The sequence below is a fragment of the Taudactylus pleione genome, unplaced genomic scaffold, assembly GCF_031769625.1.
Source record: "Taudactylus pleione unplaced genomic scaffold, aTauple2 ptg000144l, whole genome shotgun sequence".
NCBI classification, from domain to species: domain Eukaryota; kingdom Metazoa; phylum Chordata; class Amphibia; order Anura; family Myobatrachidae; genus Taudactylus; species Taudactylus pleione.
This window is the reverse complement of record NW_028284546.1, coordinates 354,525-376,363: the sequence shown is the minus strand read 5'-3', so window position 1 is coordinate 376,363 and position 21,839 is coordinate 354,525. Positions and strand designations below refer to the sequence as shown.

The window sequence follows — 21,839 nt, the reverse complement described above, 5'->3', positions numbered from 1 at the left end:
TACCGATGGTTGTATATACTTCCGGGAGATGACGTACACTAGTGGGCAGCTAAAGACAAGCTGGCGGGCGTCTATAAACACAAAGTGATCACTCGCCAAGACATAGTGGGCGTGCTTATGCCTTGCCGTGCGAGCGGCTGCCTTGACGTGACTTAGTAAAATTTCCATATACAGGGAGCGAGCGGCCGCATTTAGCGAGCGGGTCTGAATCAGGCCCAAAGTCCTGTAACATTGTCTTCTTCCAACACATTGCTTAAATATATCAGTTTCTTACTCTATTCTCTCTTTATCTCCCAAACTGACATCAGGAAATTCCTCCTACCTGGCCCTCAGCTCCCCCATGGCATGTATTGTATGTAGGGTGTTACAGTATAATATAGGGATATATTATGTATATATGGGATCACATTACACTCTCAGTGTATATAGTGTATGTAGGGTGTTACAGTATAATATAGGGATATATTATGTATATATGGGATCACATTACACTCTCAGTGTATATAGTGTATGTAGGGTGTAACAGTATAATATAGGGATATATTATGTATATATGGGATCACATCACACCCTCAGTGTATACAGTGTATGTAGGGTATTACAGTATAATATAGGGATATATTATGTATATATGGGATCACATTACACCCTCAGTGTATATAGTGTATGTAGGGTATTACAGTATAATATAGGGATATATTATGTATATATGGGATCACATCACACCCTCTGTGTATACAGTGTATGTAGGGTATTACAGTATAATAAAGGGATATATTATGTATATATGGGATCACATCACACCCTCAGTGTATATAGTGTATGTAGGGTATTACAGTATAATATAAGGATATATTATGTATATAGGGGATCACATTACACCCTCAGTGTATATAGTGTATGTAGGGTATTACAGTATAATATAGGGATATATTATGTATATATGGGATCACATCACACCCTCAGTGTATATAGTGTATGTAGTGTATTACAGTATAATAAAGGGATATATTATGTATATATGGGATCACATTACACCCTCAGTGTATATAGTGTATGTAGGGTATTACAGTATAATATAGGGATATATTATGTATATATGGGATCACATTACACCCTCTGTGTATACAGTGTATGTAGGGTGTTACAGTATAATATAGGGATATATTATGTATATATGGGATCACATTACACCCTCAGTGTATATAGTGTATGTAGGGTATTACAGTATAATATAGGGATATATTATGTATATATCGGATCACATTACACCCTCAGTGTATACAGTGTATGTAGGGTATTACAGTATAATAAAGGGATATATTATGTATATATGGCATCACATTACACCCTCAGTGTATAACAAGAGATATGGTAAGAACTTACCTTTGTTATCTCTGTTTCTACGAAGTCCATAGGGTCCACAGGGTTGACCTTGGGGTATAGGTTGGGAACCAAATCCGGGCACCACGCAGTTAAAGCTTTTAGCTCCCAGGATGCACTGGGTCCACTCTCCCTATAACCCCACCCCCAAGCCAGAGGCACCTCAGTTTGTAAGTAGCCAAAGGCCGGAGGAGGAGAGAAAAAGAGAGAGAAAACTGGAACACTCAATAACCATACTCACCGAAATGGGAGACGGAAAACCGGTGACCAGCCACACAGCCCATATGAAGCCAGGTGCGTCAGGGCGGGCGCCCTGTGGACCCTATGGACTTCGTAGAAACAGAGATAACAAAGGTAAGTTCTTACCATATCTCTTGTTTTCTACTTCAGGGTCCATAGGGGGTCCACAGGGTTGACCTTGGGGATGTCCCAAAGCAGTTCAACCAAGGGTGGGGACGCTCCTGTGCTGAGAGGAGAATCCGTCGCCAAAAAGGAAGCATCCTGAGAGGCAAAGGAAACCAATGCCTAGAACCTTAAAAAGGTGTGGACAGAAGACCACGTGGCCACCTAGTAAGGCAAAACAGCCGAGGTGCCACAGCGAGCCGCACACGAGGGTCACATGGCCCGAGAAAAAACAAGCATCAACAACAGGAAGGCCTACCCATGGGTAGGCCCCTGAGGAAGACCTACGAGGCCATCCAAGTCAACATTTGGTTATAGGCCGGCCATCCTTTCCTGTGAAAACCAGAAATCTCAGACCACCAATAAGGAGTCCGATTTCCGTAAGGAACCTGAACGGATCACATAAATCCAAAGAGGCCAGACCACAGTCAATGAGGCCACACCAGCCGAGAGGACTGGGGACAGAATGGCCGTACCATAAGTTCCAGAATAATATGGAACCTGAAAACCACTAAGAAGAAACACAGGGCGAGAGCAACTCCCACCCTGACATGATGCCCTCCAGAAGAGGGAGCTACATGAGAACGCTCCCAATTCAGACACTCTCCTGGTTGATATAAACACCCTGAGAGAAAGAGAGAGCCTAAGCAATAGACCATGTAATGGCTATCACAACCAGCGGTTCCATTGACTGTCCCCGGAGGTAACGAAGAACCACTACTTACTCCCAAGGAGTCCCTAGGGAGGACAAATGGAGGCATAATCAAGAAAACACTCCAAAGGATGAACTGGATACCAGAGTGAAGCAATTCCATATCTTAACCATACTGACAGTGTAGAGATCCGCACTGTCAGGAAGACCAGGCCAAGTGTGAAACCCAAGCCAGCCGGAAGGAATGCCAGAATATCTGGAAATCCTGGACACCGGAGGATTGTATCGACAGGTACAATACCATAAGATTTATGGCTGCCACAGTTTGTGGTAGGTCCCAGCAAAAGCTGATCCATGTGCTCTAATCATTCCAACGATGACAAAGCCAGGGAAGCCGTAAGACCACTGTAAGGACACAGTCAAAGACAAACGACCCAGGTCCAAGGCAAAACCAAGGACCCTGAGACAACAGGTCCGGGCAGTGAAGCATCAGGGATGGAGTATCGATGTAGAGACTCCGAAGATCCAAGTACCCCTGACATCTGGGGCAAGCAGGAGCCACCAGCAGGAAAGCATCTCCGTCTCGATTGAAAACACTTCCAAAGACCTCGAGGAAGAAGGGAGACCGGAGAACACAGGTACACAAAGTGGAAGGACCACTTCACCGACAAAGAGTCGCTGAAGTTTGCTTCAGAATCCCCAGAGCTGAACTGTAACACCCTAGTGTGATAAAGTCAGAAGGCCATGAGGGTCACCTCAGGGGGGCCCCCCCTGCTCACCAGGAGATGAAACCTCTCTTGGGGAAGAGACTAGTCCCCGGGATGCACGTCGTGACGGCTGAGGACTCCCGCTTCCCAATGGAGAGCTCCTGAAATGAACGCTGCCGAGATGGTCGGGAGGAGACCCTCGGACTATGTCCGAATATGTGACATACCTGTCATTGCCACCCAACGAACAGTGTTGCTAAAAAGGAAGCCACTGTCCTGACCCTGTCGGACTGAACCTTTTCAGGTTCACCGGGAAACAAGAGTTATGCCAGAGTAAGTTAATTGACAGGGTGGAATCGACAGACGTCCAACTGCACTGAAAAGGATTCGGTCCAGACACTGTCCCTAGCAAAGAAAACCCTGGACGAGATGGCCATAGCCACCCGGACAGGGACCGACTTGCCTCCGGAGAGAGCATCATCGTTTGAACAGTTATCCGACAGAAAAAACTCATTCCATCTGGAGATGAGCCAATTATGGAAAGGCCTGGAATGGAACTGAGCCCATTCCACCATGCATCCCAGAGTGTAAAGACATCTGTCGACTGCGCAGACAACCATGTACTCCTAATGGAAGAGAGGAGATTCCGTCTTACGCCAGAAGAATTCTCAGATTCTGAGAACCCAGCAGGGATCCTAGATGAAGAATACCCAGAGAGGGATGCAGGGAGGACTTTTTCCCCGTTGATTAAACGTCTGCACCCTGAAGAAGCCACAGTCATCCTGACCTGGCCGTAAAGTACCCCGGTGATCCCGCTAAGAGCAGGAGGCCGTCCAGGTACAGGAGCATTGGGATATACTGAACAGAAGAACTGTCAGAAAATCCAAAACGCTGGTAAACCCCTGTGGGGCTGAGGACAGTCCCAACAGGCAGAGCCCGAAAAATTGTAAGTGTTGCTGTGATACAGCAAACCTCAGCCCATGCTGAGGAAAGGTCTCTGTAAGTACCCGTAGGCACGCGTCCTGTATATCCAGTGATACCCTAAAGTCCCCAGGTTCCAAACATCGTATGATGGAGCATAGGGATTTCCTCCTGAGCCCAGGTAGCTTTAGGAACTGGTTCAGGGAATTGAGACAGAGAACAGGCCAAAGAGGACCATTCAGCCACCGCACCAGAAAGAAAACAGAACAACCAGTCCCTCACTGAGATAGTGGGGATGGCCCAATTAGCTCCGCTTACCGCAACAACTGCATAGCTTTCTGGATCTGTAAGGCCCTTGTAAAGAGGGCGTACCCTCCTACCCACGTAGCCGCGGCAACTTGACACTAATACCGGGCGAACTGAGAAAATCGGTATCTCCCAGTTGTAGGCCTGTCCCGTCAGACTGAAGAGATATCCGTAGGTTCAGAAGCAGGATCGGCTGGCAGTCCAGGCCTGCTCGGTACTGGATATGTCGGCCCTTGTAGATGCCGACAGTCTACGAAGAAACAGACCTTTAGGCTGACCGAGAGGACAAAAAAGACTTAACAGACTTAGTCTGAGGCCTTGTAGTGTGCATAGCTGAAAGCGGTAAACTTGTCGTTAGTAATACTGCCAATGTTACTACAATCTTGTCAAGGTCAGGACCAAACAATATCAACCCTAAAGATGGTATCTGCACCTCTGCATTCTCAGAGCGCAGCCATAGGGTATTACGGAGGATACAGTCGCAGCCGGAACTCTGAAAGTTAGGAGACTGGTATCCAATATAGGCATGTCCACCTATGACAACTGCATATATTACATGAGCGACCAAATACATTTGAACCCCCGACGTGTTGGAGGGGAAAAAACGTTACAAATGCATCAACCCAATATGCAATAGTATTAACCAACCATGCTATAGCCATGGTAGGATGGGTAACAACTCCCGAAAGCAAGTATACTGATTTCAGGCAGAGTTACCACCTACGGATCCGAAGAATCCGACCACGCAGGAATGGGAGGCGTAGTAACGTCTGTAATCAGACGAGTAACACGCCCATCCCCCCCAGGAGGGGCTCGTGATGCCCTCAGGGAATTTGGGACAGGAGGCCAAACACTGTTGTAACACCTCCTATCTGGCAACAGCCAGAGTCCCGCTATGCGATCCACCCGCTAGTCAGCAACAGGTAACCCGAAGGCACGCAATACTGAGGGTGTATGATACAGGTGCAGGTCAACATTCACTCTAACCAGAATGGACCTGCTACCAGCCCTAAAGCAGGGATAATAATACCTGAAATAGGCTTCCCCCCGTGTAAGAGGGAAAGAGCCCCGAACAGTACCCAGTTCACGGCAGAGCCAACTGGGAAGTAACCACAGGGCGTCAACCACGCCAATTAGCGTTTCGTAGAAAACGACATCCACCCAGGGTGGCTGTTGTGGTAATCCCTGCAAGGGGAATGACAGACTATTGTGGCACCAGGGGGAATTCATATACTGCAAAAAACCCCTGCAGGGAGCGGTAGTCTGTGTCACAGGGGAAGAGTGCAAGAAGCTGCGAGATACCCTGAGATGAAAAGGGCAGTATGGTGAAGTAACCCCAAGTGAGGTACAACAATGGGGCCCGCCCGGCGATCCGCAATTGAGAGGATCCCGAGAAAACAAACCGCCCAAGGGGGTCGTGAAAGAGGCCGGCACCAGATGACGCCACATACAGAACCCTTTATGAGTCAAATCCTCCGCACTAACACCTGCAGCACATGACTTGCAGGATAGTAAAAATGGGTGCAGTATAACGCTCTATCTCCTGGTCAGACATATCTGACCCATCTTGGCGGAAATATTAAGCAGCACTATACTGGTCCTGACTGATGCCAAAAATAGCTGCAGGGACCCATTTTCAGCGTATGCAACACACAGTTCCATCTAAAATATGGCAACGTGCAGCACGCAACAGTATGTGACAAACCACACAAATATTAACAAGTATATAAATGTGAGGTCTCAGAACCACCCTAAGTACAGCTGTATTAGGGCAGATAAAGAAAAGGGATAGATATACACTGACAGGTGAGAGAATAAAGTACAGTCAGCACTAGCATAAGTCACATACAATGCAGATATATACATATATACATAAACATGTCATATAATATACTGCACTATTACACTGCATGCAACTTACCCAGATTCAGTGTCTGGGAAGGCTACAGCGCTGTGTACACTGACCTGATGGTGAGGTACGCAGGGGGACTGGACTCACTGCCATCCTGAGAGATTTCTGCTGCACCACAGAGATAAAATGGCCGCTGGAGACCTCAGAGGAAGCGTGGCCCGCGGAGGAAGCAGCTCAGCGACGCCAGACTATGGATACTGAAAGGCGCGCTGAGCTGAGGGGAGGAGCCGCTGTAACAGGGAAGGCTGCCTCCCCTGGCCGGCTATTAACCCCCGGGACGCCGGCTCCCTGCACCGATCGTTAAATCCCTGGTGGTCTAGTGGACACACGGGGTATGGGGGGCCCGCCGCCACTGCCGGCGCCTCCGGTCTGTCCCCTGAGACCGGAGGCACAGGACTGCATTTGAAATGCGCGGATCACCGCAAGCGGTGATCCGCGACCTTACCTGCTCCCCGTGGATCCGGCAGCAGTCCTGGGCGCCCGCAGAGTCCGGCTAGTACAGACTCTGGGGTCCCGCTGAGATCCCCAGATCTGTACTGGCGTCTCAGCGCCAGCGGGGGTGACGGAGCGGCAGCTTAGACGTCCTATGGACAGTCCGACGCTGCCGCTCTGAAGAGTCCAAAGTCTATGAAAAAACTTTGTCCCTAAAAAAATAAAATAAGCTTAGGGGCTGCTAATCAGCTCCCCCTGCGCTAACGGTGACCCGACTCCGGCCGGGCACCAACTTAAACTGAGGTGCCTCTGGCTTGGGGGTGGGGTTATAGGGAGAGTGGACCCAGTGCATCCTGGGAGCTAAAAGCTTTAACTGCGTGGTGCCCGGATTTGGTTCCCAACCTATACCCCAAGGTCAACCCTGTGGACCCCCTATGGACCCTGAAGTAGAAATAGTGTATGTAGGGTGGTACAGTATAATAAAGGGATATATTATGTATATAGGGGATCACATTACACCCTCTGTGTATACAGTGTATGTAGGGTATTACAGTATAATATAGGGATATATTATGTATATATGGGATCACATTACACCCTCAGTGTATGTAGGGTATTACAGTATAATATAGGGATATATTATGTATATATGGGATCACATTACACCCTCTGTGTATACAGTGTATGTAGGGTATTACAGTATAATATAGGGATATATTATGTATATATGGGATCACATTACACCCTCTGTGTATACAGTGTATGTAGTGTATTACAGTATAATATAGGGATATATTATGTATATATGGGATCACATTACACCCTCAGTGTATGTAGGGTATTACAGTATAATATAGGGATATATTATGTATATATGGGATCACATTACACCCTCTGTGTATACAGTGTATGTAGGGTATTACAGTATAATATAGGGATATATTATGTATATATGGGATCACATTACACCCTCAGTGTATGTAGGGTATTACAGTATAATATAGGGATATATTATGTATATATGGGATCACATTACACCCTCTGTGTATACAGTGTATGTAGGGTATTACAGTATAATATAGGGATATATTATGTATATATGGGATCACATTACACCCTCTGTGTATACAGTGTATGTAGGGTATTACAGTATAATATAGACATATATTATGTATATACAGTATGGGATCACATTACACCCTCAGTGTATACAGTGTATGTAGGGTATTACAGTATAATATAGGGATATATTATGTATATATGGGATCACATTACACCCTCTGTGTATACAGTGTATGTAGGGTGTTACAGTATAATATAGGGATATATTATGTATATATGGGATCACATTACACCCTCAGTGTATACAGTGTATGTAGGGTATTACAGTATAATATAGGGATATATTATGTATATACGGGATCACATTACACCCTCTGTGTATGGAGGGTATTACAGTATAATAAAGGGATATATTATGTATATACGGGATCACATTACACCCTCTGTGTATACAGTGTATGTAGGGTGTTACAGTATAATAAAGGGATATATTATGTATATATGGGATCATATTACACCCTCTGTGTATACAGTGTATGTAGGGTATTACAGTATAATAAAGGGATATATTATGTATATATGGGATCACATTACACCCTCAGTGTATGTAGGGTATTACAGTATAATAAAGGGATATATTATGTATATATGGGATCACATTACACCCTCAGTGTATGTAGGGTATTACAGTATAATATAGGGATATATTATGTATATATGGAATCACATTACACCCTCAGTGTATATAGTGTATGTAGGGCATTATAGTATAATATAGGGATATATTATGTAAATATGGGATCACATTACACCCTCAGTGTATGTAGGGTATTACAGTATAATAAAGGGATATATTATGTATATATGGGATCACATTACACCCTCAGTGTATGTAGGGTATTACAGTATAATAAAGGGATATATTATATATATATATATATGGGATCACATTACACCCTCAGTGTATACAGTGTATGTAGGGTATTACAGTATAATAAAGGGATATATTATGTATATATGGGATCACATTACACCCTCAGTGTATAGAGTGTATGTAGGGTATTACAGTATAATGGAGGGATATATTATGTATATATGGGATCACATTACACGCTCAGTGTATACAGTGTATGTAGGGTATTACAGTATAATATAGGGATATATTATGTATATACGGGATCACATTACACCCTCTGTGTATGTAGGGTATTACAGTATAATAAAGGGATATATTATGTATATATGGGATCACATTACACCCTCTGTGCATACAGTGTATGTAGGGTATTACAGTATAATATAGGGATATATTATGTATATATGGGATCACATTACACCCTCAGTGTATATAGTGTATGTAGGGTATTACAGTATAATATAGGGATATATTATGTATATACGGGATCACATTACACCCTCAGTGTATGTAGGGTATTACAGTATAATATAGGGATATATTATGTATATACGGGATCACATTACACCCTCAGTGTATATAGTGTATGTAGGGTATTACAGTATAATAAAGGGATATATTATGTATATATGGGATCACATTACACAGTCAGAGATATAGATACTATATTGTGTACATACAGTAGGGTATTATATTATAATATAGGGATATATTATGTATATATGGGATCACATTACACCCTCAGTGTATATAGTGTATGTAGGGTATTACAGTATAATAAAGGGATATATTATGTATATATGGGATCACATTACACCCTCAGTGTATACAGTGTATGTAGTGTATTACAGTATAATATAGGGATATATTATGTATATATGGGATCACATTACACCCTCTGTGTATGTAGGGTATTACAGTATAATAAAGGGATATATTATGTATATATGGGATCACATTACACCCTCAGTGTATACAGTGTATGTAGGGTATTACAGTATAATAAAGGGATATATTATGTATATATGGGATCACATTACACTCTCAGTGTATATAGTGTATGTAGAGTATTACAGTATAATAAAGGGATATATTATGTATATATGGGATCACATTACACTCTCAGTGTATATAGTGTATGTAGTGTATTACAGTATAATATAGGGATATATTATGTATATATGGGATCACATTACACCCTCTGTGTATACAGTGTATGTAGTGTATTACAGTATAATATAGGGATATATTATGTATATATGGGATCACATTACACCCTCTGTGTATACAGTGTATGTAGGGTGTTACAGTATAATATAGGGATATATTATGTATATAGGGGATCACATTACACCCTCTGTGTATACAGTGTATGTAGGGTATTACAGTATAAAATAGGGATATATTATGTATATAGGGGATCACATTACACCCTCTGTGTATACAGTGTATGTAGGGTATTACAGTATAATATAGGGATATATTATGTATATATGGGATCACATTACACCCTCAGTGTATATAGTGTATGTAGGGTATTACAGTATAATATAGGGATATATTATGTATATACGGGATCACATTACACCCTCAGTGTATGTAGGGTATTACAGTATAATATAGGGATATATTATGTATATACGGGATCACATTACACCCTCAGTGTATATAGTGTATGTAGGGTATTACAGTATAATAAAGGGATATATTATGTATATATGGGATCACATTACACAGTCAGAGATATAGATACTATATTGTGTACATACAGTAGGGTATTATATTATAATATAGGGATATATTATGTATATATGGGATCACATTACACCCTCAGTGTATATAGTGTATGTAGGGTATTACAGTATAATAAAGGGATATATTATGTATATATGGGATCACATTACACCCTCAGTGTATACAGTGTATGTAGGGTATTACAGTATAATAAAGGGATATATTATGTATATATGGGATCACATTACACCCTCAGTGTATACAGTGTATGTAGTGTTTTACAGTATAATATAGGGATATATTATGTATATATGGGATCACATTACACCCTCTGTGTATGTAGGGTATTACAGTATAATAAAGGGATATATTATGTATATATGGGATCACATTACACCCTCTGTGTATACAGTGTATGTAGGGTATTACAGTATAATAAAGGGATATATTATGTATATATGGGATCACATTACACCCTCTGTGTATACAGTGTATGTAGGGTGTTACAGTATAATATAGGGATATATTATGTATATAGGGGATCACATTACACCCTCTGTGTATACAGTGTATGTAGGGTATTACAGTATAAAATAGGGATATATTATGTATATAGGGGATCACATTACACCCTCTGTGTATACAGTGTATGTAGGGTATTACAGTATAATATAGGGATATATTATGTATATATGGGATCACATTACACCCTCAGTGTATATAGTGTATGTAGGGTATTACAGTATAATATAGGGATATATTATGTATATACGGGATCACATTACACTCTCAGTGTATATAGTGTATGTAGTGTATTACAGTATAATATAGGGATATATTATGTATATATGGGATCACATTACACCCTCTGTGTATACAGTGTATGTAGTGTATTACAGTATAATATAGGGATATATTATGTATATATGGGATCACATTACACCCTCTGTGTATACAGTGTATGTAGGGTGTTACAGTATAATATAGGGATATATTATGTATATAGGGGATCACATTACACCCTCTGTGTATACAGTGTATGTAGGGTATTACAGTATAAAATAGGGATATATTATGTATATAGGGGATCACATTACACCCTCTGTGTATACAGTGTATGTAGGGTATTACAGTATAATATAGGGATATATTATGTATATATGGGATCACATTACACCCTCAGTGTATATAGTGTATGTAGGGTATTACAGTATAATATAGGGATATATTATGTATATACGGGATCACATTACACCCTCAGTGTATGTAGGGTATTACAGTATAATATAGGGATATATTATGTATATACGGGATCACATTACACCCTCAGTGTATATAGTGTATGTAGGGTATTACAGTATAATAAAGGGATATATTATGTATATATGGGATCACATTACACAGTCAGAGATATAGATACTATATTGTGTACATACAGTAGGGTATTATATTATAATATAGGGATATATTATGTATATATGGGATCACATTACACCCTCAGTGTATATAGTGTATGTAGGGTATTACAGTATAATAAAGGGATATATTATGTATATATGGGATCACATTACACCCTCAGTGTATACAGTGTATGTAGGGTATTACAGTATAATAAAGGGATATATTATGTATATATGGGATCACATTACACCCTCTGTGTATACAGTGTATGTAGTGTTTTACAGTATAATATAGGGATATATTATGTATATATGGGATCACATTACACCCTCTGTGTATGTAGGGTATTACAGTATAATAAAGGGATATATTATGTATATATGGGATCACATTACACCCTCAGTGTATACAGTGTATGTAGGGTATTACAGTATAATAAAGGGATATATTATGTATATATGGGATCACATTACACCCTCTGTGTATACAGTGTATGTAGGGTGTTACAGTATAATATAGGGATATATTATGTATATATGGGATCACATTACACCCTCTGTGTATGTAGGGTATTACAGTATAATATAGGGATATATTATGTATATATGGAATCACATTACACCCTCAGTGTATATAGTGTATGTAGGGCATTATAGTATAATATAGGGATATATTATGTATATATGGGATCACATTACACCCTCTGTGTATGTAGGGTATTACAGTATAATATAGGGATATATTATGTATATATGGGATCACATTACACCCTCAGTGTATATAGTGTATGTAGGGTATTACAGTATAATATAGGGATATATTATGTATATACGGGATCACATTACACCCTCTGTGTATGTAGGGTATTACAGTATAATATAGGGATATATTATGTATATACGGGATCACATTACACCCTCAGTGTATATAGTGTATGTAGGGTATTACAGTATAATAAAGGGATATATTATGTATATATGGGATCACATTACACAGTCAGAGATATAGATACTATAGTGTGTACATACAGTAGGGTATTATATTATAATATAGGGATATATTATATATATATGGGATCACATTACACCCTCAGTGTATATAGTGTATGTAGGGTATTACAGTATAATAAAGGGATATATTATGTATATATGGGATCACATTACACCCTCAGTGTATACAGTGTATGTAGGGTATTACAGTATAATAAAGGGATATATTATGTATATATGGGATCACATTACACCCTCAGTGTATACAGTGTATGTAGTGTTTTACAGTATAATATAGGGATATATTATGTATATATGGGATCACATTACACCCTCTGTGTATGTAGGGTATTACAGTATAATAAAGGGATATATTATGTATATATGGGATCACATTACACCCTCAGTGTATACAGTGTATGTAGGGTATTACAGTATAATAAAGGGATATATTATGTATATATGGAATCACATTACACCCTCAGTGTATATAGTGTATGTAGGGCATTATAGTATAATATAGGGATATATTATGTATATATGGGATCACATTACACCCTCTGTGTATGTAGGGTATTACAGTATAATATAGGGATATATTATGTATATATGGGATCACATTACACCCTCAGTGTATATAGTGTATGTAGGGTGTTACAGTATAATATAGGGATATATTATGTATATATGGGATCACATTACACCCTCTGTGTATACAGTGTATGTAGTGTATTACAGTATAATATAGGGATATATTATGTATATATGGGATCACATTACACCCTCTGTGTATACAGTGTATGTAGTGTATTACAGTATAATATAGGGATATATTATGTATATATGGGATCACATTACACCCTCTGTGTATACAGTGTATGTAGGGTATTACAGTATAATATAGGGATATATTATGTATATATGGGATCACATTACACCCTCTGTGTATGTAGGGTATTACAGTATAATATAGGGATATATTATGTATATATGGAATCACATTACACCCTCAGTGTATATAGTGTATGTAGGGTATTATAGTATAATATAGGGATATATTATGTATATATGGGATCACATTACACCCTCTGTGTATACAGTGTATGTAGTGTATTACAGTATAATATAGGGATATATTATGTATATATGGAATCACATTACACCCTCAGTGTATGTAGGGTATTATAGTATAATATAGGGATATATTATGTATATATGGGATCACATTACACCCTCTGTGTATGTAGTGTATTACAGTATAATAAAGGGATATATTATGTATATACGGGATCACATTACACCCTCAGTGTATATAGTGTATGTAGGGTATTATAGTATAATATAGGGATATATTATGTATATATGGGATCACATTACACCCTCAGTGTATATAGTGTATGTAGGGTATTATAGTATAATATAGGGATATATTATGTATATACGGGATCACATTACACCCTCAGTGTATATAGTGTATGTAGGGTATTACAGTATAATAAAGGGATATATTATGTATATATGGGATCACATTACACAGTCAGAGAAATAGATACTATATTGTGTACATACAGTAGGGTATTATATTATACTGTCAGTGTAATACAGGGAATATCATGTACATATAATGTATGGAGTGGATAAATAATGTATATAATAAGTTTACAGACGGTATATGCACTATTGTGCCTAAAGTTATGTGATATCTTTGAAATTACCAGACCTGCATAAGTTGTATGATGCATGGAGGGGATATATAATGAATAGAACAGGTATACAGGGGGTATTTAATGTATGGAGGGGATATATGCTGTATATCACAGGTATACAGGGGGTATATAATATATGGAGGGGATATATAATGTATATAACAGGCATACAGGGGGTATATGATGTATATCACAAGTATACAGGGGGTATAATAATGTATGGAGGGGGTCTATAACATATAATAAATCAGTACTTACTGGCAGCCTCATCTGTCCTCTGTCCCTCTTAAGTATAACCGGAGCCGGAAGTTCATTACCGGAAGCACACGGCTTGCGTTCCACGGCGCTGCCGGGTATTGCGTTCCACGGCACTTCCGGGTGGCTCCATCCTTGCGATCATAGATTCCGGCACTGATGATTCTGCCGTTATCTAGCAGCAGGAGCGGCCCCGGCACTGCTACGTGTCATGCACATGTATATACACCGTATAATGCGGGTTCCTCTGTAATCTCACCACTGGCTGCGCTTCCATACCTGGGGAGGGGGCAGAGGGACAATTGGGGAGGGGGCAGAGGCACAATTGGGGAGCGCTGGGACAGAGGCACAATTGGGGAGGGGGCAGAGGCACAATTGGGAAGCGCTGGGACAGAGGTACGTTTGGGGAGGGGGCAGAGGCACAATTGGAGAGTGCTGGGACAGAGGCACAATTGGGGAGGGGGCAGAGGCACAATTGGGGAGCGCTGGGACAGAGGCACAATTGGGGAGGGGGCAGAGGCACAATTGGGAAGCGCTGGGACAGAGGTACGTTTGGGGAGGGGGCAGAGGCACAATTGGGGAGTGCTGGGACAGAGGCACAATTGGGGAGTGCTGAGACAGGCACAATTGGGGAGCGCTGAGACAGAGGCACAATTGGGGAGTGCTGGGACAGAGGTACGTTTGGGGAGGGGGCAGAGGCACAATTGGGGAGTGCTGGGACAGAGGCACAATTGGGGAGGGGGCAGAGGCACAATTGGGGAGTGCTGGGACAGAGGCACAATTGGGGAGTGCTGAGACAGGCACAATTGGGGAGTGCTGAGACAGAGGGACAATTGGGGAGTGCTGGGACAGAGGCACAATTGGGGAGTGCTGAGACAGAGGCACAATTGGGGAGTGCTGGGACAGAGGGACAATTGGGGAGGGGGCAGAGGCACAATTAGGGAGGGGGCAGAGGCACAATTGGGGAGCGCTGGGACAGAGGCACAATTGGGGAGGGGGCAGAGGCACAATTGGGGAGCGCTGAGACAGAGGCACAATTGGGAAGCGCTGGGACAGAGGTACATTTGGGGAGGGGGCAGAGGCACAATTGGGGAGTGCTGGGACAGAGGCACAATTGGGGAGGGGGCAGAGGCACAATTGGGGAGTGCTGGGACAGAGGCACAATTGGGGAGTGCTGGGACAGAGGCACAATTGGGGAGTGCTGAGACAGGCACAATTGGGGAGTGCTGAGACAGAGGGACAATTGGGGAGAGCTGAGACAGAGGGACAATTGGGGAGAGCTGAGACAGGCACAATTGGGGAGTGCTGAGACAGAGGCATAATTGGGGAGTGCTGAGACAGAGGCATAATTGGGGAGCGCTGAGACAGAGGCACAATTGGGAAGCGCTGGGACAGAGGTACATTTGGGGAGGGGGCAGAGGCACAATTGGGGAGTGCTGGGACAGAGGCACAATTGGGGAGGGGGCAGAGGCACAATTGGGGAGTGCTGGGACAGAGGCACAATTGGGGAGTGCTGAGACAGGCACAATTGGGGAGTGCTGAGACAGAGGGACAATTGGGGAGAGCTGAGACAGAGGGACAATTGGGGAGAGCTGAGACAGGCACAATTGGGGAGTGCTGAGACAGAGGCATAATTGGGGAGTGCTGAGACAGAGGCATAATTGGGGAGTGCTGAGACAGGCACAATTGGGGAGTGCTGAGACAGAGGCATAATTGGGGAGCGCGGGGACAGAGGCACAATTGGGGAGTGTAGAAGGTGATATCTGCCAACAATTGCGCTACAAAGGCTGCTAAAGGGTAAATCTCCTTGGTGTTATCCTCACCAAAATTACATTAACAAACAAAAATCCGGAGAATACCACTCTGCGCTCACCCAAGATATAGAATTTACTTATCTTCAATATGAAGTCCTGATCTTGGGACCTCAAATCCTTTTTATATTGGACACTTTATATGATAGGTGTGGGATGTATGTCCCAATGTTGATGAATATGTGGGAACATAAAACATAGAAAACAATCTAGTGCAGACGTATAAGAATTCACTTGAGTACACAATAATTCACATATAGGGGTGTATATGATCTACCCCAAATTAATACATATATAGTCCATTCAGGTATATGCTCTCCATATGTCCATATTAAAATGGAAAAAAAGGCACATTTAAAAACCAAAGAGACAAAATTTCCAAAAAAATAAAAGTGTTTTAATTGGATATATCCAAATGAAGGAGTTCCAAATAACTTTAAAAATACAACAATGCTTCACAGCTGAAATATCCACAAAAGGTGAAGATGGCTTCCTACCAGAATACAGTGGTTTTTTGTGCGTATAAGAGTGATCTCACTGCCCGCAGTAATGCACCCAAATATTCGATGGAAATGGCACCGTCCTCCTCTGGTCTGGTCAGGATAGCTGTTCAACACCAATACCGCCAACGCGTTTCGATCAGTACTCTGATCTTCCTCAAGGCTTGGATGTCTGCCACTCTTCCCATGGGTATTTATACCCAGTGGGATAAAATGCACCTAATTACTGGGAGGAGCCATCCTCACTTACAAAATACACATGTTTACAAATATTGCATAAAAAACTCTCTAACATAAAAAATATCTTCCTGAACAAATGACCATGCCATCGTTTCTTTAATAACATAAAAAACAAAGATTTTATAGTCTTTATTTGTAAATAAAGTTATATACATAGGTGCATTTTATCCCACTGGGTATAAATACCCATGGGAAGAGTCCAATAAAGTATCCAATATAAAAAGGATTTGAGGTCCCAAGATCAGGACTTCATATTGAAGATAAGTAAATTCTATATCTTGGGTGAGCGCACAATTGGGGAGTGCTGAGACAGAGGCACAATTGGGGAAGGGGCAGATGCACACTTGGAGAGATCCCTGATATACTGTAGTCAGTAAGATGGGGGTAATATAACAGTATAAGTCCCTAGGTCTACAGACATCTATATAACGTATAAGTCATTGCTTAGTATGAGGACAGAAGTGTAGTTCATGTTGGTTTATGGTTATATGCTGATCACGTAGAGATCCCTGATATACTGTAGTCAGTAAGATGGGGGTAATATAACAGTATTATACGTCCCTAGGTCTACAGACGTCTATATAACGTATCACTCATTACTTAGTATGAGGACAGAGGTGTAGTTCATGTATGTTTATGGTTATATGCTGATCACGTAGAGATCCCTGATATACTGTAGTCAGTAAGATGGGGGTAATATAACAGTATAAGTCCCTAGGTCTACAGACATCTATATAACGTATAAGTCATTGCTTAGTATGAGGACAGAGGTGTAGTTCATGTTGGTTTATGGTTATATGCTGATCACGTAGAGATCCCTGATATACTGTAGTCAGTAAGATGGGGGTAATATAACAGTATTATACGTCCCTAGGTCTACAGACGTCTATATAACGTATCACTCATTACTTAGTATGAGGACAGAGGTGTAGTTCATGTTGGTTTATGCTTATATGCTGATCACGTAGAGATCCCTGATATACTGTAGTCAGTAAGATGGGGGTAATATAACAGTATTATAAGTCCCTAGGTCTACAGACATCTATATAACATAGAAGTCATTGCTTAGTATGAGGACAGAGGTGTAGTTCATGTTGGTTTATGCTTATATGCTGATAACGTAGAGATCCCTGATATACTGTAGTCAGTAAGATGGGGGTAATATAACAGTATAAGTCCCTAGGTTTACAGACATCTATATAACGTATAAGTCATTGCTTAGTATGAGGACAGAGGTGTAGTTCATGTTGGTTTATGGTTATATGCTGATCACGTAGAGATCCCTGATATACTGTAGTCAGTATCATGGGGGTAATATAACAGTATAAGTCCATAGGTCTACAGACATCTATATAACGTATAAGTCATTGCTTAGTATGAGGACAGAGGTGTAGTTCATGTTGGTTTATGGTTATATGCTGATCACGTAGAGATCCCTGATATACTGTAGTCAGTAACATGGGGGTAATATAACAGTATAAGTCCCTAGGTCTACAGACATCTATATAACGTATAACTCATTGCTTAGTATGAGGACAGAGGTGTAGTTCATGTTGGTTTATGCTTATATGCTGATCTCGTAGAGATCCCTGATATACTGTAGTCAGTAAGATGGGGGTAATATAACAGTATAAGTCCCTAGGTCTACAGACATCTATATAACGTATAAGTCATTGCTTAGTATGAGGACAGAGGTGTAGTTCATGTTGGTTTATGCTTATATGCTGATCTCGTAGAGATCCCTGATATACTGTAGTCAGTAAGATGGGGGTAATATAACAGTATTATAAGTCCCTATGTCTACAGACATCTATATAACGTATAACTCATTGCTTAGTATGAGGACAGAGGTGTAGTTCATGTATGTTTATGCTTATATGCTGATCACGTAGAGATCCCTAATATACTGTAGTTAGTAATAACATGGGAGCATTATAACAGTATTATAAGTCCCTAGGTCTACAGACATCTATATAACGTATAACTCATTACTTAGTATGAGGACAGAGGTGTAGTTCATGTTGGTCTATGCTTATATGCTGATCACGTAGAGATCCCTGATATACTGTAGTCAGTAACATGGGGGTAATATAACAGTATAAGTCCCTAGGTCTACAGACATCTATATAATGTATAACTCATTCCTTAGTATGAGGACAGAGGTGTAGTTCATGTTGGGTTATGCTTATATGCTGATCACGTAGAGATCCATGATATAATGTAGTCAGTAAGATGGGGGTAATATAACAGTATAAGTCCCTAGGTCTACAGACATCTCTATAACGTATAACTCATTGCTTAGTATGAGGACAGAGGTGTAGTTCATGGATGTTTATGCTTATATGCTGATCTCGTAGAGATCGCTGATATACTGTAGTCAGCAACATGGGGGTAATATAACAGTATTATAAGTCCCTAGGTCTACAGACATCTATATAACGTATAAGTCATTGCTTAGTATGAGGACAGAGGTGTAGTTCATGTTGGTTTATGCTTATATGCTGATCACGTAGAGATCCCTGATATAATGTAGTCAGTAAGATGGGGGTAATATAACAGTATAAGTCCCTAGGTCTACAGATATCCATCTAATGTATAACTCATTGCTTAGTATGAGGACAGAGGTGTAGTTCATGTTTGTTTATGCTTATATGCTGATCACGTTGAGATCCCTGATATACTGTAGTCAGTAAGATAGGGTAATATAACAGTATTATAAGTCCATAGGTCTACAGACATCTATATAACGTATAAGTCATTGCTTAGTATGAGGACAGAGGTGTAGTTCATGTTGGTTTATGCTTATATGCTGATCAGGTAGAGATCCCTGATATACTGTAGTCAGTAAGATGGGGGTAATATAACAGTATTATAAGTCCCTAGGTCTACAGACATCTATATAACGTATAAGTCATTGCTTAGTATGAGGACAGAGGTGTAGTTCATGTTGGTTTATGCTTATATGCTGATCACGTAGAGATCGCTGATATACTGTAGTCAGTAATAACAGGGTAATATAACAGTATAAATCCCTAGGTCTACAGATATCCATCTAATGTATAACTCATTGCTTAGTATGAGGACAGAGGTGTAGTTCATGTTTGTTTATGCTTATATGCTGATCACGTAGAGATCCCTGATATACTGTAGTCAGTAAGATAGGGTAATATAACAGTATTATAAGTCCCTAGGTCTACAGACATCTATATAACGTATAACTCATTGCTTAGTATGATGACAGAGGTGTAGTTCATGTTGGTTTATGCTTATATGCTGATCACGTAGAGATCCCTGATATACTGTAGTCAGTAAGATAGGGTAATATAACAGTATTATAAGTCCATAGGTCTACAGACATCTATATAACGTATAAGTCATTGCTTAGTATGAGGACAGAGGTGTAGTTCATGTTGGTTTATGCTTATATGCTGATCAGGTAGAGATCCCTGATATACTCTAGTCAGTAAGATGGGGGTAATATAACAGTATTATAAGTCCCTAGGTCTACAGACATCTATATAACGTATAAGTCATTACTTAGTATGAGGACAGAGGTGTAGTTCATGTTGGTTTATGCTTATATGCTGATCACGTTGAGATCCCTGATATACTGTAGTCAGTAAGATAGGGTAATATAACAGTATTATAAGTCCATAGGTCTACAGACATCTATATAACGTATAAGTCATTGCTTAGTATGAGGACAGAGGTGTAGTTCATGTTGGTTTATGCTTATATGCTGATCAGGAAGAGATCCCTGATATACTCTAGTCAGTAAGATGGGGGTAATATAACAGTATTATAAGTCCCTAGGTCTACAGACATCTATATAACGTATAAGTCATTACTTAGTATGAGGACAGAGGTGTAGTTCATGTTGGTTTATGCTTATATGCTGATCACGTAGAGATCGCTGATATACTGTAGTCAGTAATAACAGGGTAATATAACAGTATAAATCCCTAGGTCTACAGATATCCATCTAATGTATAACTCATTGCTTAGTATGAGGACAGAGGTGTAGTTCATGTTTGTTTATGCTTATATGCTGATCACGTAGAGATCCCTGATATACTGTAGTCAGTAAGATAGGGTAATATAACAGTATTATAAGTCCCTAGGTCTACAGACATCTATATAACGTATAAGTCATTGCTTAGTATGATGACAGAGGTGTAGTTCATGTTGGTTTATGCTTATATGCTGATCACGTAGAGATCCCTGATATACTGTAGTCAGTAAGATGGGGGTAACATAACAGTATTATAAGTCCCTAGGTCTACAGACATCTATATAACGTATAACTCTTTGCTTAGTATGAGGACAGAGGTGTAGTTCATGTATGTTTATGCTTATATGCTGATCACGTAGAGATCCCTGATATACTGTAGTCAGTAAGATAGGGTAATATAACAGTATTACAAGTCCATAGGTCTACAGACATCTATATAACATATAACTCATTGCTTAGTATGATGACAGAGGTGTAGTTCATGTTTGTTTATGCTTA

The 21,839-nt window shown here is 40.6% G+C and overlaps 1 protein-coding gene across 1 annotated transcript in view; it reads right to left on the bottom strand.

Annotated features, from left to right (window-relative positions):
• The window catches only part of LOC148522685 (uncharacterized), a 186,866-nt gene extending 172,002 nt beyond the window's left edge, over positions 1–14,864 (bottom strand). Inside the window, exon 1 of the mRNA XM_088473893.1 lies at positions 14,782–14,864. The gene's annotated coding sequence lies outside the window, so the exon portion shown is untranslated. The remainder of the gene's footprint in view (positions 1–14,781) is intronic.
• Positions 14,865–21,839: the final 6,975 nt, after the last annotated feature.